Genomic DNA, 25,192 nt, shown 5'->3' with positions numbered 1-25,192 from the left:
AACCGTGTCCATTTTTGTCCACCAACTTAACCAATGGTCTAATTACCATATAAATGCCTCCAATTTAAAATTTCATAACAATTAGACACCTCTAACATATAGAACTCAACATTTTCACTTTTTACAATTTAGTCCTTTTGACTAAATTGAGTGCCCAAACGTCAAAATTTTTGAACGAAATTTTCATGAAATCTTTCTGTGAAATTGTAGGCCATAGAAATATAATAAAAATAGTTTTTTTCTCATCGGATTTGTGGTCTCCAAACCACTGTTCCGATAACCTTAAATTTGGCCCATTACATGAATATTGAGACCAATAATGAAAGTCTCCATTTGAATGCAACAAGGAATCCCGTGATGAGGGCACTTTCGTATAACTCCTTGAACCGCTCCCATGCCTCATATAAAGATTCTTCATCAAGTTGTTGAGATGAAGTGATTTCATTTCAGATATTGGCGGTTAAAGACGGAGGGAAATATTTAATTAAGAAACGTTCAACCAACTCTTGCCATGTAGTTATGGAATCGGACAGTAGGGAGTTCAACCACGCTTGTGCTCTATCTCTTAAGGAGTATAGAAATAGTCTGAGTCTCAAGACGTCCTTAGTCATCCCGACTAGTTTAAATGAGTCACTCACTTCCATGAATAGCCGAAGATGAAGATGTGGATCTTCAGTAGGAATCCCACTAAATTGACCATATTTTGCAACATTTGGAACATGACCGATTTCAGCTTGAATTTTTGTGCCTCGATTTCGAGTGTCCTAATACTTGAATTGAGCTCGTTGAATAGAGGAATTGTATATTGTCGAATGGCACAATTTCTGTCATCGGCAACAATGATCAGATTGAGAGTATTATAAGTAGATATTCCTCCTGGATTTTGGTTTGGATTTACAAAATTCATATCTTCGGTTCTTGTTTGGTTCGCTTGTCTTCTCCTTTGTCAGAAAGTCCTTTCAATTTCAGGGTCTACGAGGAGTAAGTCAATAATTTGATCAATGCTTATAAACACCTGAAAAAAAAGAATTAAAATATAACAGAAAAATAGACCAAAATGAAAAAATAACAATTTCACAAATCATGTCTTTTAAAAACAGTCCCTGGCAACGACGCCAACAACTTGGAACGACGTAAATGTGCAAGTTTACACAATCACAACAAGTAATAAAGGGACAAGTAAATGTCGAGTTATCGTACCCACAGAGACTGTGAAAATAATTATTTATGAATGCAATTTAAAACACTTTGGTGAAGGAAAATATTTTGATTTGAGGACGTGATTAAAAAGTACGATTTTAACTAAGTAAAATAATAAAATAAAATAAAGTTCCAATGCACGATTTCAAAAGATGATTTTAATCAAGATGACATAATTGTGCTAGATTAATTACATTTCTTAACTTAATATTATTAAGATCATGTTTATGTTGTTACAAATAAATTCACAATATTTCGGTAATTTGCTAACTTATGAACATACTTACTTACCAAAATCCATTTATTTCTTAACTATATCTCTATGTCAATTCAACTAATTAAACAAATTTTAATAAGAAAATGTGTTAATGCACATACATACTTATGAAGTTAAAATAATCTCTTGTAAATATCTCTATGCCAATTCAAACAATTAATTCAATCTCATAAGCACATAAAAGATTACGTGAGGTCACAATGTATTCCTACCTTGAAATAGTTTAATCACAATAATCTTACAAGTTATGCAAGGCTAATATATCATTAGATATTGTTGCTAATTTAAACCTCAACTACCTTAGATGATTAAACACGCAATGATTAAGTATTGTGTCAATTAATTACAATTTCAATACGTTTAAATAATTAATTCATTAGTTACCTTACAATTGTAATGCAAGAATAACTTAGTCATGGTTTTACTTAATCAAACATCTTACCGAGACCTATAACAACACAAACACAATTTTAATAACTCAAGTAGAAAAAATGCAATCAACCTAACCTGAATTAAATTTAAGCCATATTGAGTAAATTAAACATATCAACATCACAATTATTCATAGACATGTTCATAACAACAATAAAATTAAAAGGATAAGGAACAAGAATCAAATCCGGTGTTTCTCCAAGGCTTGAATAGTTTGCTTCGCTCATCCTTCTTCACTTGTTCTTGTTCAACCGAAGCTTCCATGAACACTTGAATGCTGCTCCAAATGGTGGTTGGATGACTCTTTTTCAAGAGGTGAAATCGGCAAGGGAATGGGGAAGAAAATGAAGAACAATGAAGAGAGAAAAGTGATAGAGAAGTGAAGAATGAATGGATTTGAGATGTGTTTCAAATGAGAAGCCAAGGGGGGTTTTTTGTAGGTTGAGTAGGCTACTAAAAATAGCAAAAAAATTAGTAGCCATAGAGTCCCCCCATGGTCGGCCACACATGTGGCTGGTTTGAAGGTATAAAACTTGCTATTTTAAGGTAGGGGCAAATCTAGAAAGGCATAAATAGTGGAGGGGTTTGAATGCAAATTGAAGGAGTCTTGAAGGGTTATTTTGAAAGCCAAATAATCAGCCGAAAAAGCTAACTGGGTCAGCATGTGGGTCGGTTTTGGGCTGCCCAGTGCACGGTTGGATCTATTTTCTCAGTTTATCTCAACTAGGCCTCTTTTCATAATTAATTAATAATAATAATTTATTTAACCGAAAGTAAATTGGATTAAAATTTAAAATTAATTATATTATGAATTAATATTCAGAAATTGGACCATCTTGGATGAAAAATTAATTTGCCTTGATGCTTCAAAACCGCTTCTCAGTTTTGCGTTTTTAGTAGTGTCTGCCGAGCCAATTTTCGCCCTTTGTATGATTTTTTCAAAAATGATCAAAATTAATCAAAACTTAATATAAAATTAATTAAAATTCAACATGTTAAAATTTAAGTGCAATTTAATTATTTTATAATTATTATATATTTTTTGACAAGAATTTTATCGAAACTGCATGAATTTGAGTTAAAGAGGGCATGAAAAAATGTGTATATTTTCGTGTTTCCAATGTGCAGACTCCTAGACAGGAAATATTGCAGCAATATAGATAAGAGATTGAACAGCTGTGTACGTAAGTATATGGGTAAAATTTTAAGATAGAAGAATGTTACAACGAAACACTCCGAAAAGTATATCGAGTATCGTATCCAAGGGAGGTTGAATTAAACTGGAATTAATTTTCTACACTAACAAGTCTAAATAGTATCGATTTAAAATTATATTACGAAAAACCAAATTATCATCAATTAATCTAATTAACCTAAAAATTAATTAAACTAAAAACCAACCAATTTAATAATCGAAAATAATCCAATAGAACAAGTAGGAGCTTAACTCACTTCATTGATCCTAATTAACTCCAAAACTTGGGTTTTATCGAGTTAGATATTAATTAACTAGTTATTACCTCTCGACCTCAAACTAATTAGCTAATCGATCAACACATGCTTACCTCTTGGCCTCGCTTTCTTAACAGGGATCAATTATGAGGTACTCGGTAAACTTATCTCTCGATCTTGTTTATCCTAAATTACTTTCTAGAGGCGTCACTTCCTAGGATTTAATTGCACATAATTTAAACCAACTAATTAGGATTTCAACCCTCATTCATTCTTTAATTATGCACACATCCATTCGTTAAACTCTCTAAGGAAATTAACAACTCATGGATCGAAATACAAAAATTCCTAAACTCATATGTAACATGAAAAACAACAAATTAAATAAAAATAAGGACTATAGAAATAAATCCGTTTTTGATATTGATTGAAGCTCGAAAGTGAAATGTCCTTTAACAGTTGAGAAGATCACCTGGATTGCAATTGGAATGAACACCAAAATAAGGAAAAACTAAAATATTAAAGCCTTGAATCAAAATCGAATCCAAGTTAAAATAGTAACGAAAATACAAAATGACTTTACTAGTCACCTTGTTCAGCTTTTGATAATCGATGCAAATTTTCCATCCTGTAATCGTTCTAGTCAGTATCAACTCGTTATTCTCATTCTTAACGATCGTAATACCTCCTTTCTTTGGAACGCACTGGACTAGACTTACTTACGAACTGTCTGAGATGAGGTAAATTATACCCACATCTAACCACTTGATGATTTCTTTCTTTACCACGTCTTTTATGATAGGGTTTAGTCTTCATTGTCCATCAATCGTACCTTTTTTGCCATCTTCCAAGATGATCTTAGACATGCATACAGACAGAATAATACCGCGAATATTGGCTATGGTCCATCCGATAGCCTTTTTAAATTATTTCAATACTAGGATGAGTTTCTTTTCTTGCTCAACAGTTAATTCCACTGAAACAATCACAGGTAAAGTAGAAGCGTTACCTAAATAAACATATTTCAAATGTGAGAAAAGTACCTTTAATTCTAATTTAAGTGGCTCCTCGATTGTCACTTTTTGTTGGGCATAATCTCTATTCTCTAACTGCAAAGATTCAAAGCAGGATTGTTGATTAAATCTCTTTTGATTAGCTTCTAGCAATGCTAAGTATTCATCCTCTTCTTCATCACTTGGAGGGTCTGATGTCAAAATTTGTTCCAATGGGTCCTCAACATAGTTGAATTCCTTTTCCATGATTAATTCCTTTAAATTGGACACTGTAGAACAATCATCAATTGTGTCAGGAAATCCCATAGACTTAAAAACATTAAATGTTACCTAATCGTCTTGAACACGCATAGTAAGCTCGCCCTTCTGCACATCAGTAAAGGTCCTTCCAGTTTCTAAGAAAGACCTTCCTAGGATAATTGGCACTTTTTTGTTTACTTTAAAGTCTAGAATAACAAAGTCAGCAGGAAAAATATGCACCGTATTCCTTTGTCAAGGCTACCGTATCAAATATGTTGCTTAACACAATATGTTGCCCAAATGGTGCAAGGTATGGTAAAACATCTAGGATCTTTCAACTTTGGGGATAGTTTGTCTTCAAGATATGCACTGCATTCCATTATCATGGCTACCGTATCAAATTCTCCAAGTCTTCATTTCTTTGATAAGATATCCTTCATGAATTTGACGTAGTTCGGCATTTGTTCAAGTGTTTCAACCAACAAAATGTTGATATGAAGTTGCTTGAGTATGTTTAGGAACATCTTGAATTGAACTTCCTGTTTTTGCTTCTAAAGTCTTTAAGGGAAGGGTGGTGGAGACTTCTTTACTAGAACTGGTTGATTTATCTTCTATGGCTATTCCATTTCTAATTAAGTTGTTAGTTTATCAGAATTGATTGGTTCAGAAATTACCTTATATAGTTTTGCAGATTCTGGTTTCGGTTGAAATTGAAACTTCAACACTTATTTGAACTTCCTCTGAGTCTTGAGCATCAGTTGGCTCCTCTTGAACTTCGACGGTGTTGGGCTCTAATGTCTTTCCACTCCTCAATGTCAATTCTTTACAATACCCCTTCCTTGGATTCCTTGGATTTCCTGTATCACTAGGTAAAGCACATTGTGGTTGGTTTCAGAGTTCAGTTACAAGCTGGCCTATTTGGTTTTCCAGGTTTTTCAATGTAGCTGCTTGGCTTTGGATTAAGGCATCATTCTTGGCTATGTATGCCTTCAACAACTATTCTAAGCCATTGGATGGTTGAAATTGAGGCTATTTTTGAACTTGTTGGGGAAAAATAGGTGGCTGGGTCGGTCTAGGTTAGGCGTATATGTTACTGGGTCTAACCCCTTGGTTACTCTAGGAGAAATTAGGGTGGTTTCACCGTGATGGGTTATAGGAATTGAATTGTAGTCCTTGCATTCCTCAATTTTGGTTATGGTTACCCATATAATACATGAATTCTAGGTTCGATGGACATTCTTTGAATAGATGTCCTTCCGCACAATAGACGCAGGCTACACTTTCAAATTGATTTGGTGGCTGTGTTGCAAAACTATTAAACCCATTAGTAGTAAATTTGTTAAGCATTGAGGAAATAGAAGATACCTGAGATGCGAGTGAAGTGAGAGTGTCTACTTCTTGTATTCCATCAACTCGTCCTCCTGATGCTGCTCGACTGGTTGGCCAATGATAATTGTTTCTGGCAATCCTTTCAATGATTTCATAAGCCTCATTATATGACTTAGAAAGGAGAGCACCATTAGTAGAAGTGTATAGTACCATCCTAGTGTGAGCATTGAGACCATTATAAAATGTCTCAAGTTGGATGCAATGTGAGATTCCATGATGAGGGCATTTCTATAATAATTTATTGTACCTTTCCCATGCCTCATGCAAGGACTCATCATCCATTTATTGGAAAGCAGTGATCTCAGTCCTCACATTAGCATTCTTCCTAGGAGGAAAATACTTCATGAGGATTCTTTCTGCTAACTCTTGCCATGTGGAAATTGAATTCAGTGGTAATGAGTTCAACCAGGTTCGAGCTCTGTCCCTTAGTGAATATGGGAACAACTTTAATCGTAGCGCATCTTCGGGTACTCCGGCTAACTTTAAAGAATCGTTCACCTCCATGAATAGTCTTAAGTGAAGGTGAGGATCTTCGGTAGGCATTCCACTGAATTGGCCCACAGTCTGAAGCATCTGGAACATGACTTGCTTTAGCTTAAACTGTTATGCTCAATTTCGGGTCTCCTAATACCCGGATTAAGATCATGAAACACTAGCACTGCATACTGTCTTAAAGCTCTATCCCTATCATTATAAAAAAAAGATAGGATTTTGAGCAGGGTTTGCTCAGTTTCCTTGATTTGGAATTTTCATAGTTCATCCCTTCGGTCCTTCTCTAACTTGCTTGTCTTCTTCACTGTCGAAAATTTCTTTCAATCTCAGGATCTACAGTAAGTAAATCGATGATTCGATCAATACTCATAAACACCTAAAACCAACATAGAAAAATTAATTAAGTTAAATTTGAATAGAAAAATAAAACAAAATAAAAAATTGACAAATTCACAAATAATGACTTTTTAAAATAGTCCTCGGCAACGACGCCAGAAACTTGGGATGACGGAAATGGGCAAGTGTACACAATCGCAACAAGTAATAAAGTGACAAGTAAATGTCAAGTTAACGTACCCACAGGGACTGTGAAAAGAATTATTTATTAATGCAATTTTAAAAACACTTTGGTGAAGAAAAATATTTTGATTTGAGGAGTTGATTAAAAACTAGGATTTTAACTAAGTAAAATAAATAAAAATAAAATAAAAGTCTTAATGCACGATTTGAAAAGATGATTTTAATCAAGATGACATAATTGTGATAGATTAATTACATTTCTTAACTTATGAACATACTTACCTACCAAAATCCATTTATATATTGGCTATATCTCTATGTCAATTCAACCGATTAAACAAATTTAAATAAGCAAATGTGTTAATGCACATACATACCTATGAAATTAAAATAATCTCTTACACATATCTCTAAGCCAATTCAAACAATTACTTCAGTCTCATAAGCACATAAAAGATTACGTGAGGTAACAATGTATTTCTACCTTGAAACAATTTAATCACAATAATCTTGCAAGTTATGCAAGGCTAATGTTTCGTTAGATACCGTTGCTAATTTAACCCTTAGCTACCTTAGATGATTAAACGTGCACTGATTAAGTATCGTGTCAGTTAATTACAATTTCAATTCGGTTAAATAATTAATTCATTAGTTACCTCAAAATTGTAATGTAAGAATAACTTAGTCATGGTTTTACTTAATCAAACATCTTACCAAAGCCTATAACAACACAAACACAATTTTAATAACTCAAGTAGAAGAAATGCAATCAACCTAACACGAATTAAATTCAATTCATATTAATTAAATTAATCATATCAAAATCACAAATATTAATGGTCATAACAACAACAATAAAACTAAAAGGATAAGGAACAAGAATCAATTCCGGTGTTTATCTGAGGTTTGACTAGTTTGCTCTACTCTTCCTTCTCCACTTATTCTTGTTGAATCAAGGCCTCCACGAACACTTGAATGCTGCTCCAAATGGTGGTTGAATGAATCTTTTTCAAGAGGTGAAATCGACAATGGAATGGGGAAGAAAATGAAGAACAATGAATAGAGAAAAGTGATAGAGAAGTGAAGAATGAATAGTTTTGAGATGTGTTTGAAGAGAGAAGCCAATGGGGTATTTATAGGTTGAGAAGTTTGCTAAAAATAGACAAAATCAGAAGCAAAAGACTCCCCCCATGCCCTACCACACATGTGGCATGTTTGAAGATTTCAAACATGCTATTTTTAGGTAAGGGCAAATCTTGAAATGCATGACTAGTGCAGGGGTTTGAATGCAAATTAAAGGAGTATTCAAGGGCCATTTTGCAAGCCAAATAATTAGCCAAACAAGCTGATTGGGTCAGTGTGTGGGATGGTTTTGGGCTGTCCAGTGCTCAATTGGATCGGTTTTCTTGGTTCAGCTTAACTGAACTCGTTTTCATAATTAATTAACAATAATTTATTTAACCCAAATTAAATTGGATTAAAATTAAAATTAAGTATATTATGAATTAATAGACATAATTTGGACCATCTTAGGCTGAAAAATAAATTTGCCTTGATGCTTCAAAATTGCTTCTCGATTTTGTGCTTCTAGGAGTGTTTGCCGAGACCTTTTTTGCCCTTTGTGCGAATTTGTCGAAAATGATCAAAATTAATCTAAATTTATTATAAAATTAAGTAAAATTCAACATGTTAATAATTTAAGTAAAATTTAATTATTATATAATAATTATATATTTTTCGACAAGAATTTTACTAAAACTGCATGAATTTGAGTGAAAAAGGGCATGAAAAAGTGTGTATTTTCGTGTTTCCAATAGCTAAAGGTATTAAATAGCTATATAATTTTAAAGTGGAAGTCCTTAGATGGTAAGTAGACCATAATAGTGATAGTGGATTATAATGGCTTGGCATTTTGTGTAATTTGTAAGTTTATAAAAGTTAATTAAGTAATTAGCTAATTAAAGTTTATAATAAATAAAACCACATTAAACATCATTTTGTATCATCTTTCTTCGACCGGATTTTAGAAAGAAGAAAGCCATTTTTGTGCTTAGCTTTCGGCAACCTTATTTCCTTTAATTAGGTATGCATTTTAATCCGTTTTTAATGATTTTTATGTTTTCGGGATAGTTGTAGCTTAATCTAGCTAGCTCAGGGACTAATTTGTGAAACTGTTAAATTGTTAGGGTTTTACCATTGATGAACATGCTTGAGTTTTGAAGTTTGATGATAGAAAATGAATGGTTGTTGATAGATAATTAACTTTTGTAAAGGAATTTTTAGTAAAATTATTAATTAGGGGCTAAATTGTAAAATAGAAAATATTCTATGGTGAAAATTTGAATTTATGAAATATACGGGTTGCTACTAATATGTATAAAAATTGTCTTAGCTTGGGTAAGGGTTAAATTGCATGAATTTCATTTTTCGAGCCTAGGGCAACTAATTTGCAAAGAAGTTAAAAGTACAGGGTCAAAATGGTAATTTTTCCAAAAATATGTTTTGGATTAAATTGAATGAATTATGAGTTAAATTTATCCGTATAGATCCAGTTAGACCTCGTACGGAGTTAGATCGGGGAAAAGAGAAAGTCTGGGATTAATCGCCTCCGTATCTATGTATACTCGTCGAGGTAAGTTCGTGTAATTAATTTGAGTATTTCCATGTTTTAATTGAATTATATGTATGTGATTTGTATAATTACCATGTATAACTACCGGTCACATATCCGACGATGTACGACGATTATCGAGCCTCGTTTGAACCTTAGGAATTCGTAAGATACAAATGACATGTCATTAGGGTTACCGATTTGGTTGTAGTCCTGCATGTGTTGTGGGTACACCACAGCTCATATGAGCTTACCAATTTCAACTATTGAGAGCTTACCAATTTTATCTCATATGAGCTTACCAATTTACAGCTCGTGAGAGCATACCGATTCATAGCTCGTATGAGCATGCATGTGCATGAATTGACATATTACAGTTTAGCACACTATGTGTGAGCTATCCCGCGTGTCCAACAATATTCTAAATGGTTCAACGGACATTGTTCTGTTAAGAGATGATATGAGTTCGATAAGAACTATTACAAATATAGATATGAATTACATGGAAAATGACATTACATGGTATATAGGTATATGAAATGGATGATACATGTATATGGAATTTGATTAATTTTTGAGCTCATCCATGACTTGGTATATATATGTGTTTTACATGGCTACCATGTTGGTGAATATGTGCTTAGACATTTGGCCAAATTAAGTTGGGATATGCTACGTTTACTTGCCTAAATTGTGACTAAATGGCAAGTTAAATTCTATGTTATACGAACTTACTAAGCTTAAATGCTTACTCTGTGTACTTTTTGTGTTTATAGTGAATCGGAAGCTTGTTAGGGTGGAAGCTTGTTGGAGCTATATCACATTATTCATCGGCTCTTTTCGTACATTTGGTTTGTTTAATTTTGGTTATAATGGCATGTATAGGTTATTTTGGCTAATGTTGGCCTATATGCTTTGTTGATATTTTGGCCATTTGTTTGGCTTGTGTTTTGGTATTTTGATGATAGAATAAGTCTAGTATATGGTATGTAAATATTTACCCTCTAAGGGTTGAAGAATAACTTAGTATGCTTGAATTGTGGAAGATGAAAATTGTGGCATGATTATACATATTGGATATGTTCTTAGTGATAGGATGTAATTATGGCAAATTAATGCTTTGCTGCAAATGATTTACATGGTCATTGATGCTAGTTTTAGATTGGAGTTTTGGTACCAAAAGATATGTTTTGTTAAGTGATCTACATGGTATGTTTTGGTGCAAATATGCATATATGTAAGTTGAACAATTTGTTATATTGAACACATGATTAGTCATGTTTATAAATTATTATTTGAGGTGTCTAAGGGCATATTGGTTGTATGTGATCATACCATTTGTATAAGGCTTGATCATGCTTATTTTGGATGCCTTATTATAGCTTGTGTACATGTGCATTGTTGGGAGCAGGTACATGTCAAATTGGGTGAGAAATATGGATTGCAAAATGGCCTATTTTCATCCACATGGGCAGAAACACAGGCATGTGTCTCAGCCCTATGTAACACACGACCAGGTGTCACGGTCGTGTGTCCCCTGTAGTTTTCAAAGGGTTGCAAGTCAAGTTGTTACGCGGCCTAGCACACAATCTGACACATGGGCGTGTGAGATTACTTTGAAGGGTACATGACCTAGCACACGGGCGTGTGACTTGGCCATGTGGTCCAAGTCAGTGAGTTACACAGGCATGGGCATGGGCTGGGACACGGCAGTGTGTCCTTATTTCAAATGCCCATACGGCCTAAAACACATGAATGTTTCTTGTTTCGAATGCATATTTTGGGCCTTGAGGGCTCGTATATGGGACAATATGATTTATTTTTTTTATTGATTTTTGATATGAATATTGGTATGTTATGAAATGTTCAAAATTTTGTTTGTTTGTACTGTAAACTTCGGTAATACTCTGTAACCCTCTTTCGGTGATGGATACGGGTTAGGGGTGTTACAGTGTGTCCCAAAGATAGGAGAAGAGACTACCCAGTTTTGGCATTAAAGATCCTCAGATATGGTCGAGTGGTCCTCCTCATGTCAGTTTAGGTTCGAAATGTAGTGCCTCATATCGTACAAGGTTCCTACACAAAAATGAACTAAACAAACACTAAAGCAAAAAATAAATAAACAAATTCCAAAAAAAATAAAAACATCCAAAAATTAAAATTTAAAAGTCCCAAATTTTTTTTTACAATATGTTACAAATTGCATTCAAGTCCTATCTTATGTGTGACTTCCTGATTCATTTGATTCCAAATCTAGTTTTAAGAACAATTTTCCGTGTCATCTTGCATTTCCACCACCACTATGTATTCCAAATCTTTCTATCACTGATCTTTTCAATGTCACCTAAAAAATAGTGTTTCAATCTCTGTCCATTAACAATGAATGTCTTACCCTCCATATTTTTAAGCTCCATTGCTCCGTAAGGGGATGCATGTTTAACAATGTATGGTCTTGTCATCTTGATCGCAGTTTCCCCAAAAATAAATTTTGTCTTGAGTTGAATAGTAGAACTTGTTGTCCTTGTTTGAAGGATCGTTTCTTAATAATGGAATCATGTCTTAGCTTACTCTTATTTTTATACATCTTCGTGTTTTCATAAGTTGCAAATCAAAATTTGTCCAACTCATGTAACTGAAATAAGCATGCTTCTTTTAATAAGTAGGGATCTAAATTAAATTCCTTAATGGCCCAGTAGGCTTTCTTCTTTAATTCAATTGGGAAATCATTTTTTTCCATAAACCAATCTATAAAGAGACATACTAATCTACAACAATTTGTTGCAACAATTTAAACTTATTTTTATACTTAAGAAGGTTGAATATAAGTATTTCTATTATGTTTTATTTTGTTTTTCACTTTTAGCCTCAAACAATAAAAAGTGTGATTTGAGCTGTTTATATGACCTTAAGGGCCAAAGTTGGCCTAAGGGAAGGCTTATGTGTTTGGTGAGTGTGTAGGAGACCACTCAAAGTCATGAGAACATGAGACTGATCGCCTTGTTACAACACGGAGGTTTGATGTCGCAATGGAGTGAGTAGAATACTAATATAGCAGGACTACCTTGGGTGTCAAGACATAGTCAGAGGATGTCACGACATAGCCTTGAATCTAAGCCTGAGCAAAGCAAACTGCCATCAATGTCGCAACATAGGGCAGAGGATGTTGCGACACCGACCCTGTACGTGAAGAATTAATGAGCTAAGGGCATTTTGGTCCACACAATGAACTTTAATATAAAAATGTTAGTCGAGCTAGGGCTAAGGATGACAACCAACCGTAAAGTTATAAATAGGGGTCATTAAACACTTAAAAAGCATCTTTTCTGTATCTTAGAACTTGTCTTTTAGTTTTTAGTTTCTTTATTACTTAGGATTTCTTTTCAATTTTATTTTCACTCGTGTTCTGTGGAGAATTTAACTTGTGGATTCAACAAACTCTTTGTGGATTTCTGCATTTTAATATCAATACAATTCAAATTTTATTTTAAACTTTTACTCTTTATTTTTTCTTCATGTCTATTTTCTTTATCAAGTTTATATCCTTTATGAGATCCATAAGGAACTAATCCTCTTATGGGGGATTAGTGAATGAATGTAAGAGTAATTAATTTTTATGTAGAGATTCTTAGCGGATTAGCTGGTCGGGATAGGAAGACGTAAACCCTAGGCCTGACAATCCTAGGAAGTCATTTAGGTGAGAATTAACCCAAAATTGGTGTTGCCTATTCATGAACCCTTTACCTCAATCCAGTCTGGATTGTGAGGTCGAGAGATAAGTAGTTATTGTCGACTCGTTAATTTAGTGGAAGATCGAGAGATCCTGCTAGGTTAGTGACTAGTTGATTGAATAGAATCTGACATAGGAATTAAGTATGACCACCGAAGTGAGTTAGTCTCTCATGTTTAGGTTTGACTGAATCAACAAATTAGTTTGTCCATTTTATTCTATTACACAATTTATTTATTTTCTTATAAAAGAAATTCTTTTCAATTTATGTTCTATCATAACATAATTTAATTAAAATACTAGTTAGATCTATTAACATTTAGGTTATTATTAATTTAGTATTCGTCTTCTTTGGGTACGATCCTTGGAGTACTTACCTACTTCATTGTAAAAAATATATTACAACCTAACCCGTATACTTGTAAGAACTGCCTAAGTTTCATATTTCGTTGCAGGAAATTTACTCTAGACTTTAGTACGTCTAGAGGCGGTCAAGTTTTTGGCATCGTTGCCGGGGAGGCAACGTTATTGAATTAGTTTTAATTTTTCCATTAATAGAATAATTAGAAGATTTTTAAATTATAGGTATGATTTTTATTTTTTTAATAACGATTTTATTTTATTTTTTTCTTTGTGGTTTTAGTGTATAACTCGCAGTAGGGGTACATCTATAGAGCCACCCACTGGTTCCGAAAGAATAATTCGTAGAAACCATCGACAGCAATGGAAACACGAAAATTTATGTGTTTTTACATGCCCTTTTTAACTTAAAATCATGCTATTTTGGTTAAATTCTAGTAAAAAATAATTAAATATTATAAAATAATTAAATTATGTTAAAAACATGAACATGATGAATTTTAATTAATTTTATAGTTAATTTTGACTATTTTCCACAGATTCACACAAAGGGAGAAAATTGGCTCGGCAGACAATGCTCGAAGAATAAAACCGAAAAGCAATTTGAGGCATCAAGGAAAATTTATTTCTAGCCTAAGATGGTCCAAAAATGTGTGTTAATTCATAATAAAATTAATTTAAATTTATTCCCAATTTAATTTGGGCCAAATAAATTATTATTAATTAATTGTGGAAAAAAAGGGTCTAGTTGAACCGCATTGGTTGAACCGAATCTAGTGAACCGAACCAGCCACCAATTGGGCTGCCAGAACCGTCCATATGTTGACCCAAATCAGCATTTTAGCTGACTAAATAAGCTTGCAAAGAAGCCCTTGAAGAACTTTCAACCTTGCATTCAAACCCCTCTAAAAAATGTGGCTTTATGGATTTGCCCCAGGCTATTTTTAGCAAAGTTGAATCTCTTGGGAAAGAGGTCCTAATCAGCCATTGTTGAGCAGCAATTAAAGTATTCATAGGCCAACTTGATAGCCGAGGACAATGGAGAACGAAGAACGGAGCAATCAGTCAAGCCACGGAGAAACACCGGATTTGCTTTTTGTTCCCTATCTCTTTAAATTCCGTTGTTGTTTTGACAAACATGTTTATGAATATTTATGCTATTGAAATGGTTATTTTAATCAATTTAGCTTGAATTGAATCCGTGTTGGGTTGATTATATTTTTCCTGCTTGAATTATTGAAATTGTGTTTGTGCTGTTATAGGCCTCGGTAAGATGCTTGATTAAGTAAAATCATGCCTAAGTTATTCTTGCAATATTAATTGTTAGATAACTAATGAATTAATTATTAAGTCGTATTAAAATTGTAATTAATCAACACAATACTTAATCAGTGCATGTTTATTCTTCTAAGGTAGCTAAAGTTAATTTATCATTGTATTTGGCGATACATATGCCTTGCATAACTTGCAAGATTATTGTGATTAAACTGTTTCAAGGTAGAAATACTCTGTTACCTCACTTGATCTTTTATATGCTTGTGAAGATTGATTAATCGCTTGGATTGACATTTAAAAATGTTCAAGAGATTGATTAATTTAATAAGTATGCATGAGTAGTAGTTACCAAATTACTGAGTTGCCGTGAATTTGTTCGTAGCAGTATAAACATAAGTTTAGTAATTCTAAGTTAAAGGAATGTAATTAATCCAACACAATTATATCATCTTGATTAAAATTAGCTTTTGAAATCATGCATTAGAACTTTATTTTATTTTATTTTACTTCGTTTTCTAGTTTTTAATCATTTCCCAAATCCAAATATTTTTCTTTCACCAAAGTGTTTAAAGTTACTTTCATAAATAATTCTTTTACAGTCCCTGTGGGTATGATAACTCGACATTTACTTGTTACTTTATTACTTGTTGCTATTGTGTACACTTGTACATTTTCGTCGTTCCAAGCAGCAATAGCAAAAACAGATGCAAAATAACCCACTTGTTGTGGGTAATGCACCACGAGAAACCCGCTATTCGACGACATTGACGAAGCTAACATACAAGATTTACCACCAGCACAATTACCGTTAAACCCATAGATGGTAAGAGAAAAAAGGACACTAAGAAATTATGCGCTACCAAATTTGGGTATAGTACAAGGTAGCATTGCAAGGCCAACCATTACGAAAAATAACTTTGAAATTAAACCAACTATGATCCAGAACAATCTACAGTTTAAAGGAACAATGACGGAGGACCCAAATCAACACTTTAAATGGTTTCTCCAACTTTGTAATATGTTTAAATTTAATGGGGTCACCGATAATGCTATTCATTCTTGGTTGTTGACCTTCTCCTCAATTGATAATGCTTTTTCTTGGTTAGATTCACAGGCACCAAGATCTATCATGACATGGAATGAACTTGCAGAGAAGTTTCTACACAAGTTTTTCCGATTAGCAAGATGATCCAACTTAGGAGAGAGATTATCAGGTTTAAGAAACTAGAAGGAGATAGCTTTCACGAAGCTTGGGAGTGACTTAAGATGTTGATCCAGAGATGTCTGCATTATGGTCTACCCGAATACTTGAGGTTGTAGATGTTCTATAATGGGTTGTATGCACATGTGCTATCAGTATTAGATGGAGCTGCAAGAGGAAACTTGATGAACCGAACATACGAGGATGTGTATGATCCTATAGTAAACATGGCGATGAATTCCTACCAGTGGCCAAACTAAAGATTCACTTATGGCCAAAGACCATCCGCAGTGAAGGCTATTTAGGAGGACGATGGATAGCAACAGATTTTGGACAGACTCAACTGGATAGAGTCAACATCTAGGGGATCTAAAATATTTTGTGGAGATAAACCTATTAGCCAATATTTTGATAACCCAGCTGAAAACATGAATTGCATAGGGAATAAGGTCAGAAATGCAATACGTAAAATCTTTGCTAGCGAGATCACTCGAATTTGAGATGGGGCAGAAATCAGAGAGGAGGTAATAATTCTAACCCTGACAAACAAAATGCTAATTACCAACCTCCATAGCTTTAGAAACCTCAGGAAAGGGCTAACCCGAATGACCATACTATATGTGTAAGACCTCTAACCCGTCTCTGTCATCGAATTAGGGTTACAGAGTATTACCAAATATTTAGAATAACATTTAACATTATAACATTAAATAAATCAATCTTGTTAAAAAAACAATCAAATATATATACTTGGTCCGTAAATCGAGCCTTCGAGGCCCTAAAAATAGCTTAGAAGCCATTCGGGACTAATTTGAAACAAAATAGAAGATTTGGGAAAAGTTGCAAAATTTTTAAAACAGAGGTCACACGGCCGTATGACATACCCCAAGGCTTGTAACAATCAAACAAAGGGACACACAGTCGTGTTCAACTCGCATCTCTAGCTGTATAACTCATTGAGTTGGGTCACACGGCCATGTCGCAGGCCGTGTGCAGACTGTGTAACTCTCTGACTTACAACAGATGGCCATGTCGTAGGCCGTGTGCTAGGCCGTGTAACTCATTGACTTAGTACACTAAGAATTTACAAATGATACATGGCCGTGTGACAGCCCGTGTCCTAGGCCGTGTGATCCATATTTTTACCCTAGAAGCATGCCACTTTAAGGCCAAAACACACCTAACTATCCATCCCATTTGTGCACACATTCAATTGACCTAAACATCATTCAAACACTCATAATTATCCTATTTCATCTAACCAATATGCCACTCAAAGGCACTACATATATATATCAAAACATCATTAATCACCAAATCAATATTACCATACTTCAAGATCAAAACCTAGTTCATTTATCTACCAATTGGTATCATCAATGACCATTTACATGCCATCACAACATACCAAAAAGATTCTTATAAACAAGCACTTAAGAATGGCCAAAATGACCTAACTTGTCAAGGTTCCAAATCTCATCAAACCAAACATAAACTTCAAAAGCATATACATACCAAATCAACCAATACAAATTCAAGAACTACCACAATAAAAGGGTCCTATACATGCCATTTATAAATTTAGCCAAAATATACAAAAATTATCGAAATGGTTGTTGGATAGTGTGATTGATTCCCGCAAGCTTCCAATTAGTCAGGCTTCTGACAATCTATAAAACAAAAGAAAATAACCATGTAAGCAACGGGTACTTAGTAAGCTCGTATAAACTCAAACATAACTTACCATTTTCTTAACAAAAACTATAAAATATGCATAATGTCATTACTAATACCATAAGTTTAGTAAAAGCCTATACAAGTACCATCAAACTCACAAGTTAAAAAGTTCATCATTGATACCTGTGTCACGAAATTGGCATCCTGTCAGGGGTGTCACAACATGGAACCCCTTTGTCACGACATTGTCGTAATTTTCTATAGGGCCAACCCAACCCGCCGCGCAACCCATCGGTTTTTACACTTGTTTAACCTAATTTTTAACCTAAACACACAAATTTCTAAACTTAAAACACTTTTAACCTATTTTTAAATCCTCCCTAACATTAAACTCTTTCGAAAACCTCTCAAGATATTAAATCCCAAAACCCTATTTTCTTTATCTTCCCCTATTTTGCTGCAAATCTTCTTATTCTTCTTTGTGTTCTTATTTAGTGCAGGTCCAACACTCCATATTAAGAAGGAATTTACATCAAGCTTTCGCAAGGAATCAAAAACTTTTAAACCAAGGTTAAGGGCTCTTAACTTTACTGTTCCATTGCATTATTATTTGCTTAAATTGAATATATTGTTTGATTTCAATTAGTCTTCTAATTAAAAGACTATTGAAAATGCCTCCTAGAAAATCTATAAGAACTAGTGAACAAGAACCACCGGTGGCTACGAATCCCTTGAAATTTCCAAATGAAAATGTTGAAAAATACTTTTTAGAACTACCGGGGAAGACATTTATTCAAAAACAGGGTTTTGAACCATCAATGATTATTTGTAAAGAAATTTGGGTATTAGTTTGGTATTATAGATGGGAGAGATTTTGCATAACTCTCAAAGAAAAAGCTATTATCCCCATTGTATAAGAATTTTATGCATCTTTTAGGGATCAAGAATCTAGACGACCATTTGATGATGAAATTTGGGAAAACATAACAGTGAGGCGCAAGAAGGTCCATGTCACCCCTCGTGAAATTTGCGAATTTTACAATGCTCCATACTATGAACCTGATTTTCTAGAAAGCGTTAATTTAACAAACTTTAATGACATAGATATGGATAACATTGTAAAGTACCTAACCGAGGATAGGGGTGAGGGGAACCACCGACCATTCTAACAAATTTTAATAAAGGAACTATGTTTTAGGTAGCTAAAATGTGGATGAAATTTTTTTGCACTAGAATTACACATGCTATGAATGTATCTAATGTCAATGCTTTTTGAGCTATTTTTTATATGGTATCTTGTAGAAAGAACAGATATGGATCGGGGAACGGATCTACTACAGCATGAAACATTGTATCAATGGCCAGAAGCTCGGGGTTTTCTTCTCTTCCCTAGTGATGACATTATGCAAATAGTGTGGAGTTCCAATGGAACTAAATGAATAGTTCATCAAGCTGACAAAAATTTTATTAGGCGATTCCATGTACGCACAATACGTCAAGTTCAACCGAAAACAAATCAAGGATTTGAACCAGTGAAGAAAGCAAAAGATGGATGTCTCAGCATCCCTAAAAAAAGTTATCTAAAGCTTGGAAAGGAAGTGAAATCTTGGATAACGAATGGATGATCAGATGGATGCAGGAAATGAGCCCAGTTTTTCCAGAGTTTGCACAGTAAAACGGTATGAGAATGAATACCAAATTTACCACCAAACAAATATGGCCCAATGACTTCCGATCAAAGTTTCGAGGAGCAATAAAGTGAAGAAGGGGAAGGAAATGATGATGAGGAAGCTGCAAAGAAGAATGACGAGATGAAACGAGATTCTCAAGAGGATAATCTTGATGATTAACAGAATTTTTAGTTTTAAGGATTTGTAAAATAATGAATTATGAGGGTTTTTATTTTATTGATTTAGGAGTACAAGTAATAGTAACTTTATATATATTTTTTATTTTTATTTTTGAATTTTCTATGTAGGAACCTCACATTAAGGAAGTGCTACATTTACAAACTTTCAATGAATAAGGAATGAAAACCCACCATAAGAATACGTTAACATCATGATCAATCGAGTAACCTCTTTCCTTATTTACTTAAGGGTTGCACATTAAGGGCAATAAGCTGTCTAAAGTGTGGGGGGTAACATAGGAAGTTTTTTATTTTATGCCTTCTGTTTTATTTTTCTTGTCAAATATGTGCTTGAGCTTGTAGAAATACAAGTGATTGGTTAGGAGCATATATTTAGGTTGATTGTAATTACTATAAATTTGACATGATAGTGAATGATTTTTAATTTTCAATTATAAGTCTAATACGTTCTATAAATTTCACAGTAAATAGGAATTAAGTAATTGAATATACCAAATTACATAAAGAATATAGGGAAACAAGCATTCTAGAATGTATGATAAATGGTTAAAATTGTGATTGCTTGATTGATTAAATTTTTGAATATTGATATACCTAGAGATGACTTAAAGCATTGTTTGGTATAACCCAAAGCCAAAAATCTAACCTTATTATCCTTAGTACCTAATTTTGAACCAAAAAATGCTTCTTAATAAACCTTCATGCAAAAATTGAGCCAAAATGCAAATTTGTATATACCTTTTTTCTTTGGTCCCTGAAAGGCACAAATTTAGACTTTTGGCCATACATATTGAGGAATAGGTAGATATATCATAGTGGTTTTGTTAAAATGATAGTGAAATAGGAGAAGTAGTGTGGTAGAGTAATTATAGGTCTAGCAAAAACTGAGTGAAACAAAAGAAAAATCCAGAAAAATTCAAAACAAGTAGAAAAAGTACTTGAACAATGAAAAGCAAAAGCATTGTGAGTGAGAAATGATATAAAAAAGAATCAAAAGTGACTAAAAAACAAAGTCACAAAATTAGAAACTTCAGTCATCTGTGCAAAAAATCTTGTGAGCTAACCGTAGTTACTTTATTATGTTGTGACTTCTTCCATGGAGAAATAAGGAAGGTGAGAGAAGGAGAAATAGGGCGGTGAGTGGGCAAAGGTTATTAAGGTGGAGAATAGGGGACAATACGAAGTGCCAACTAATTTCTTGCTTGAAACTATTTTGATGCTCCTTTTCTTCAATTCAATACCAACCTTAAGCCTTAGAATGTTACAAGTCAAAAAGTCCTATGTGACCTTCATAAATCTATTCAGGAATGACATTATATCGAGTAATTGCAATTATAATTTTTTTTATTTTGCTAGGATAAACAAATTACCTATATGATTTATCATCAGATCAATATATTATAGAACTTTATTGTTTATATACTTTGTAATAAACTGAACATAGTTGTTTGAAACTGACAATGGTAACTCGTTTATATATCCTGCCATAATTACATGTGTGTATGATTAGTCTAAATTATGTGTTCCAAAATTGGTCCTTATATCATATTTCCTCAAGACTTGCACTTTATTTTAGTTTTCCTATTCTCTTGCTTGAGGGCAAGCAATGACTTAAGTGTGGGGTAGTTTGATCTATCGTAATTCGTTGTAGTAGATTAAGCTAGTTTTCATACTTAAGGAGCTTGAACATAAGCAATTATCTTATGTTTTCATACTTAGGGCCAAAGTAGGCCTAAGGGAAGGCTAACGTGTTTGATGAGTATGCATGACACCATTTGGAGGCATGAGAACACGAGACTGGTCGCCATGTTGCAACATGGGGGTTCGACATTGCAACATAGTGAGCAAAATACCAAAATAGCAAGACTGGCTTTGGTGTCATGAAATCCTCTAGCTATTTTGCGACATTGAAAGTTTCAGTTTGCATGAATTTTATTTATAAATGATGAAATTGCAAGTTTCGGGTTTAGGGACTAAATTGCAAAAGGGTAAACGTTGGGGGCAATTTGGTAAAAATGTCAAAAGGACTTAACTGCATAAAATGAGTTGATATTTCTATTAGAAATAATGAATTGTACAAAATTATTATTTTAGTATCAAGAACGAGTAGAAAATCGAGAATAGAGAATTACCAAATAACCATTGTATTTAGTCATTGCTGCGATATAGTCAGGTAAGTTCGTATGAATAATTATTGAATTAATGTTGTTATTTTAAATGTTTATTATGTTATCTTAATGTAAATGGATCGATGTATAATTGTACCAAAGCTATGATGAATTGACGGATGTTGAGTTCCAGTTGAACCTTAGGAATTCGTAGGATACAAATGACATGTCATTAGGGATTTCATGTTTCGAGTGCTGGTCTTGAATGTCCTACTGATGGCTGAGGTCCTGCATTTGTGTAGGATACTCCATAGCTCGTGTGAGCAGCATCGTGTAGCTTACATTCCAACTCACAGCTCATGTGAGCATACCCATTTCGCAGCTCGTATGAGCATTGATGTAAAGGAAATGTTACTGTTATATGTTTAAGCACACTTTGTGTGAGCTTTCCCGAGTATCCGATGATTTCTAGATGGTTAAATGGGTATGAAAAGGAAACAAAATGGTAAGTGTTCAGAAGGAAACGAAATGGTAAGTGTTCAAAGGAAATGTTATTTTGGTTTTTTTAAAGTACTTGCTGATATGGATACCTTGGCATGTTGATGATGGTTTGAAAATGGATACTTGTGACATGTTTTAGCTCATATTTGAGTTAGGATAGTATGTATGGAAAATTGCAATATTATCATGTATAGGCCTTTTGTATTGATGGCTCATGGATGTACTAAAAGGTTAAATTATTATGCTTATGTCTTGAAGTTATGTTTATATGATTGACTTGTATGGCTTGATAAATAAGGTCATCTTGACCACTTATAGTGATTTAAAATCAAGATCTTATAGTATGTTTTGAATGTTTGATAATGGTTAAATATGGTATGATTTAATACCTATATGTACTGAGTTGATAAGTATGAAATGTAGCTTATGAATATGTTAGGTAATTGATGTGTATGGTCATATGGTATGATAATGATGGTTTGGAAAAGGTCTTTTGAAATGTAATCTAGTTACACAATGAAGTTAGGTATTCATGCTTGAAATAAGGCAATATTGACATGTTAGATATATGATGTTTGGATGCATACGTGGTGTCTTTGAATGACACATTGGTTAGTTAACTTAGGACTTTGAAATGGCATTTTGGTGTATGTGTTGGTAATGTTTAGGTTCTCTTGAAGTATGCTTAAATAGGTTGAAAGGTCATGTATGATATGGACTGGAAATTGTTTGGGTCCACATGACCTGAGACATGGGTGTGTGACTTAGCCTTATGAGACATACGGCTTAGCGACACAGCCGTGCGTCCCTAGTTCGAAGGTTACATGGCCTGAGACAAGGGTGTGTGTCTCAGCCGTGTGACCCCTGTTTTGCAAATTTTGTAACTTTTCCTAAACCTTCCAAATTGTTTCAAATTTGTCTCGATTTGCTTCTAAGCCATTTTTAAGGCCTCGAGGGCTCGATTTAGGGACAATATGCATGTTTAAATGTTAAAATGTTTTTGATCATATGGTAATGCTCTATAACCCTAATCTGGCGACGAAGACGGGTTAGGGGTGTTACAATAGTGCCATGTGGTAATGCCTCCAACCATTTCCTAACTTGACCTTTAAGTGCAAAAGGGATTAATAATAATTTAATAACTTCATTAGAACTCCCAAATATCCCATGGTCTTGTAAATTTGTTCAAATCTCCTCAAGAACACCACTGGGTCAAAATCCACCTCGTCACAGTATTGAAGGTTCATTGACACCCAAGTTAGCAATGCAGGGTTAATCTCAAAGTGATTCCCATGAGTAATAGGTTTTGCTATACTTGGTTGAATCCAGCTTGTGTTGAATATAGTTTGTCCCAAAATAGTTTTCATCATTTACTTCCAAATAATCAACACCCTAATTTCAAGAAATAAAAATCAAAGTTAAAATTAATAGTGTAAAATTAATAAATTAAATTAAATTAAATTAAATTTGGTATCTATAATCCTAAATTTTCCTATTTATCTTATCAAGTAAATAAAATTAAATTTGAGTGTAATGCCGAAACCTCCTCGACAACTCCGCCAACAACTTGACTACTGCCAGACGTGCGAACGTGTGGATTGAAAATACTGCAGCAAAATAGATAAAAGACTAAACAGAGGTGTCTACAACTAAATAGGTCAAATTGTAATATAGAAGAATGCTACAATGAAACACTCCTAAAAGTATTCTAAGGATCGTACCCAAGGGAGGTTGAATGAAACTGAAATTAATTCTCTACACTAACAAGTCTAAATAGTACAAATTTAAAATTATATTATGAAAAACAAAATTATCATCAATTAATCTAATTAACCTAAAAATGAATTAAAATAAAAATCAACAAATTTAACAATCGAAAACAATCCAATAAAACGAGTAGGAGCTTAACTCACTTTAGTGATCCTAACTAACTTTAGAACTCAGGTTTTATAGAGTTAGTTATTAATTAACTAGTTATTACCTCTCGATGTCTAACTAATTAACTAATCAACCAATACATGCTTACATCTCGACCTCATTTTCTTGTCTGGGATAAATTATGAGGTACTCGATAAACTTATCCCTTGATCTCGTTTATCCCAAATTACTTCCTATGAGCATCACTTCTTAGGGTATAATCGCACATAATTTAAACCAACTAACCTGATTTTCAACCCTCGTTCATTCATTAATTATTCACACAACCTTTCATTAAACTCTCTAAGAAAATTAGCTACTCATGTATTGAAATAAAAAAAATCCTAAACACATATTTAACATGCAAATCAACAAATTAAATAAATATAAGGAGTATAGAAATAAATTCATTTTTGATGTCGATTGAAGCTCAAAAGCGAATTCTCCTTTAACAGATACAAAGATCACCTCGATTGCAATTGGAATCAACACAAAAATAATGAAAAAATAATATATTAAAGCCTTGGGTCAAAATCAAATCCAAGTTAAAATAGTAACAAAAATACAAAAGGACTAAACTGAAAAGAAAATTGAACTAAACTATAAATCCTAAAATACTAAAACGGCTCGCTTGGCCAAGCGTCCTAAAGTGAGACTTAACATACTTATTTATAGAGTTTATGCTCAAACCTAATTAAGATTACTAATCAACCCAAAAATCTGATTAAGATACATTGTGAGGTCTAAAAAACCCTTAATTAAATTTTCTTGTTTGTCACTCAGTGTCGCGACACCACAGGACCGGTGTTGTAACATTGCCTTCATTTCCTAGGTATTTTGGCTACGAAGTTTGGTGTTGCGACACCATTTCTCAGTGTCGCGACATTGTAGCCATCCCTCACCTTCTAAGCCCGAAAATAGTGTCCTACAC

At 33.6% G+C, this 25,192-nt stretch overlaps 3 non-coding genes across 3 annotated transcripts; 2 read left to right on the top strand and 1 right to left on the bottom strand.

Moving 5' to 3' along the window:
• The first annotated feature begins 349 nt into the window (after positions 1 to 349).
• On the top strand, positions 350 to 455 carry LOC128035775 (small nucleolar RNA R71). Its single transcript, XR_008192324.1, has one exon. It is a non-coding gene; the product is annotated as a small nucleolar RNA R71 (small nucleolar RNA).
• Positions 456 to 6,211: 5,756 nt separating this feature from the next.
• On the top strand, positions 6,212 to 6,318 carry LOC128035830 (small nucleolar RNA R71). The gene has a single exon (XR_008192377.1). It is a non-coding gene; the product is annotated as a small nucleolar RNA R71 (small nucleolar RNA).
• A 9,860-nt stretch (positions 6,319 to 16,178) lies between these two features.
• On the bottom strand, positions 16,179 to 16,285 carry LOC128035777 (small nucleolar RNA R71). The gene has a single exon (XR_008192326.1). It is a non-coding gene; the product is annotated as a small nucleolar RNA R71 (small nucleolar RNA).
• Positions 16,286 to 25,192: the final 8,907 nt, after the last annotated feature.

This window comes from Gossypium raimondii, chromosome 12 (assembly GCF_025698545.1).
Source record: "Gossypium raimondii isolate GPD5lz chromosome 12, ASM2569854v1, whole genome shotgun sequence".
In the NCBI taxonomy this organism is placed as follows: domain Eukaryota; kingdom Viridiplantae; phylum Streptophyta; class Magnoliopsida; order Malvales; family Malvaceae; genus Gossypium; species Gossypium raimondii.
Note: the sequence above shows the minus strand (reverse complement) of the source record. Positions and strands in the feature narration are given on the sequence as shown.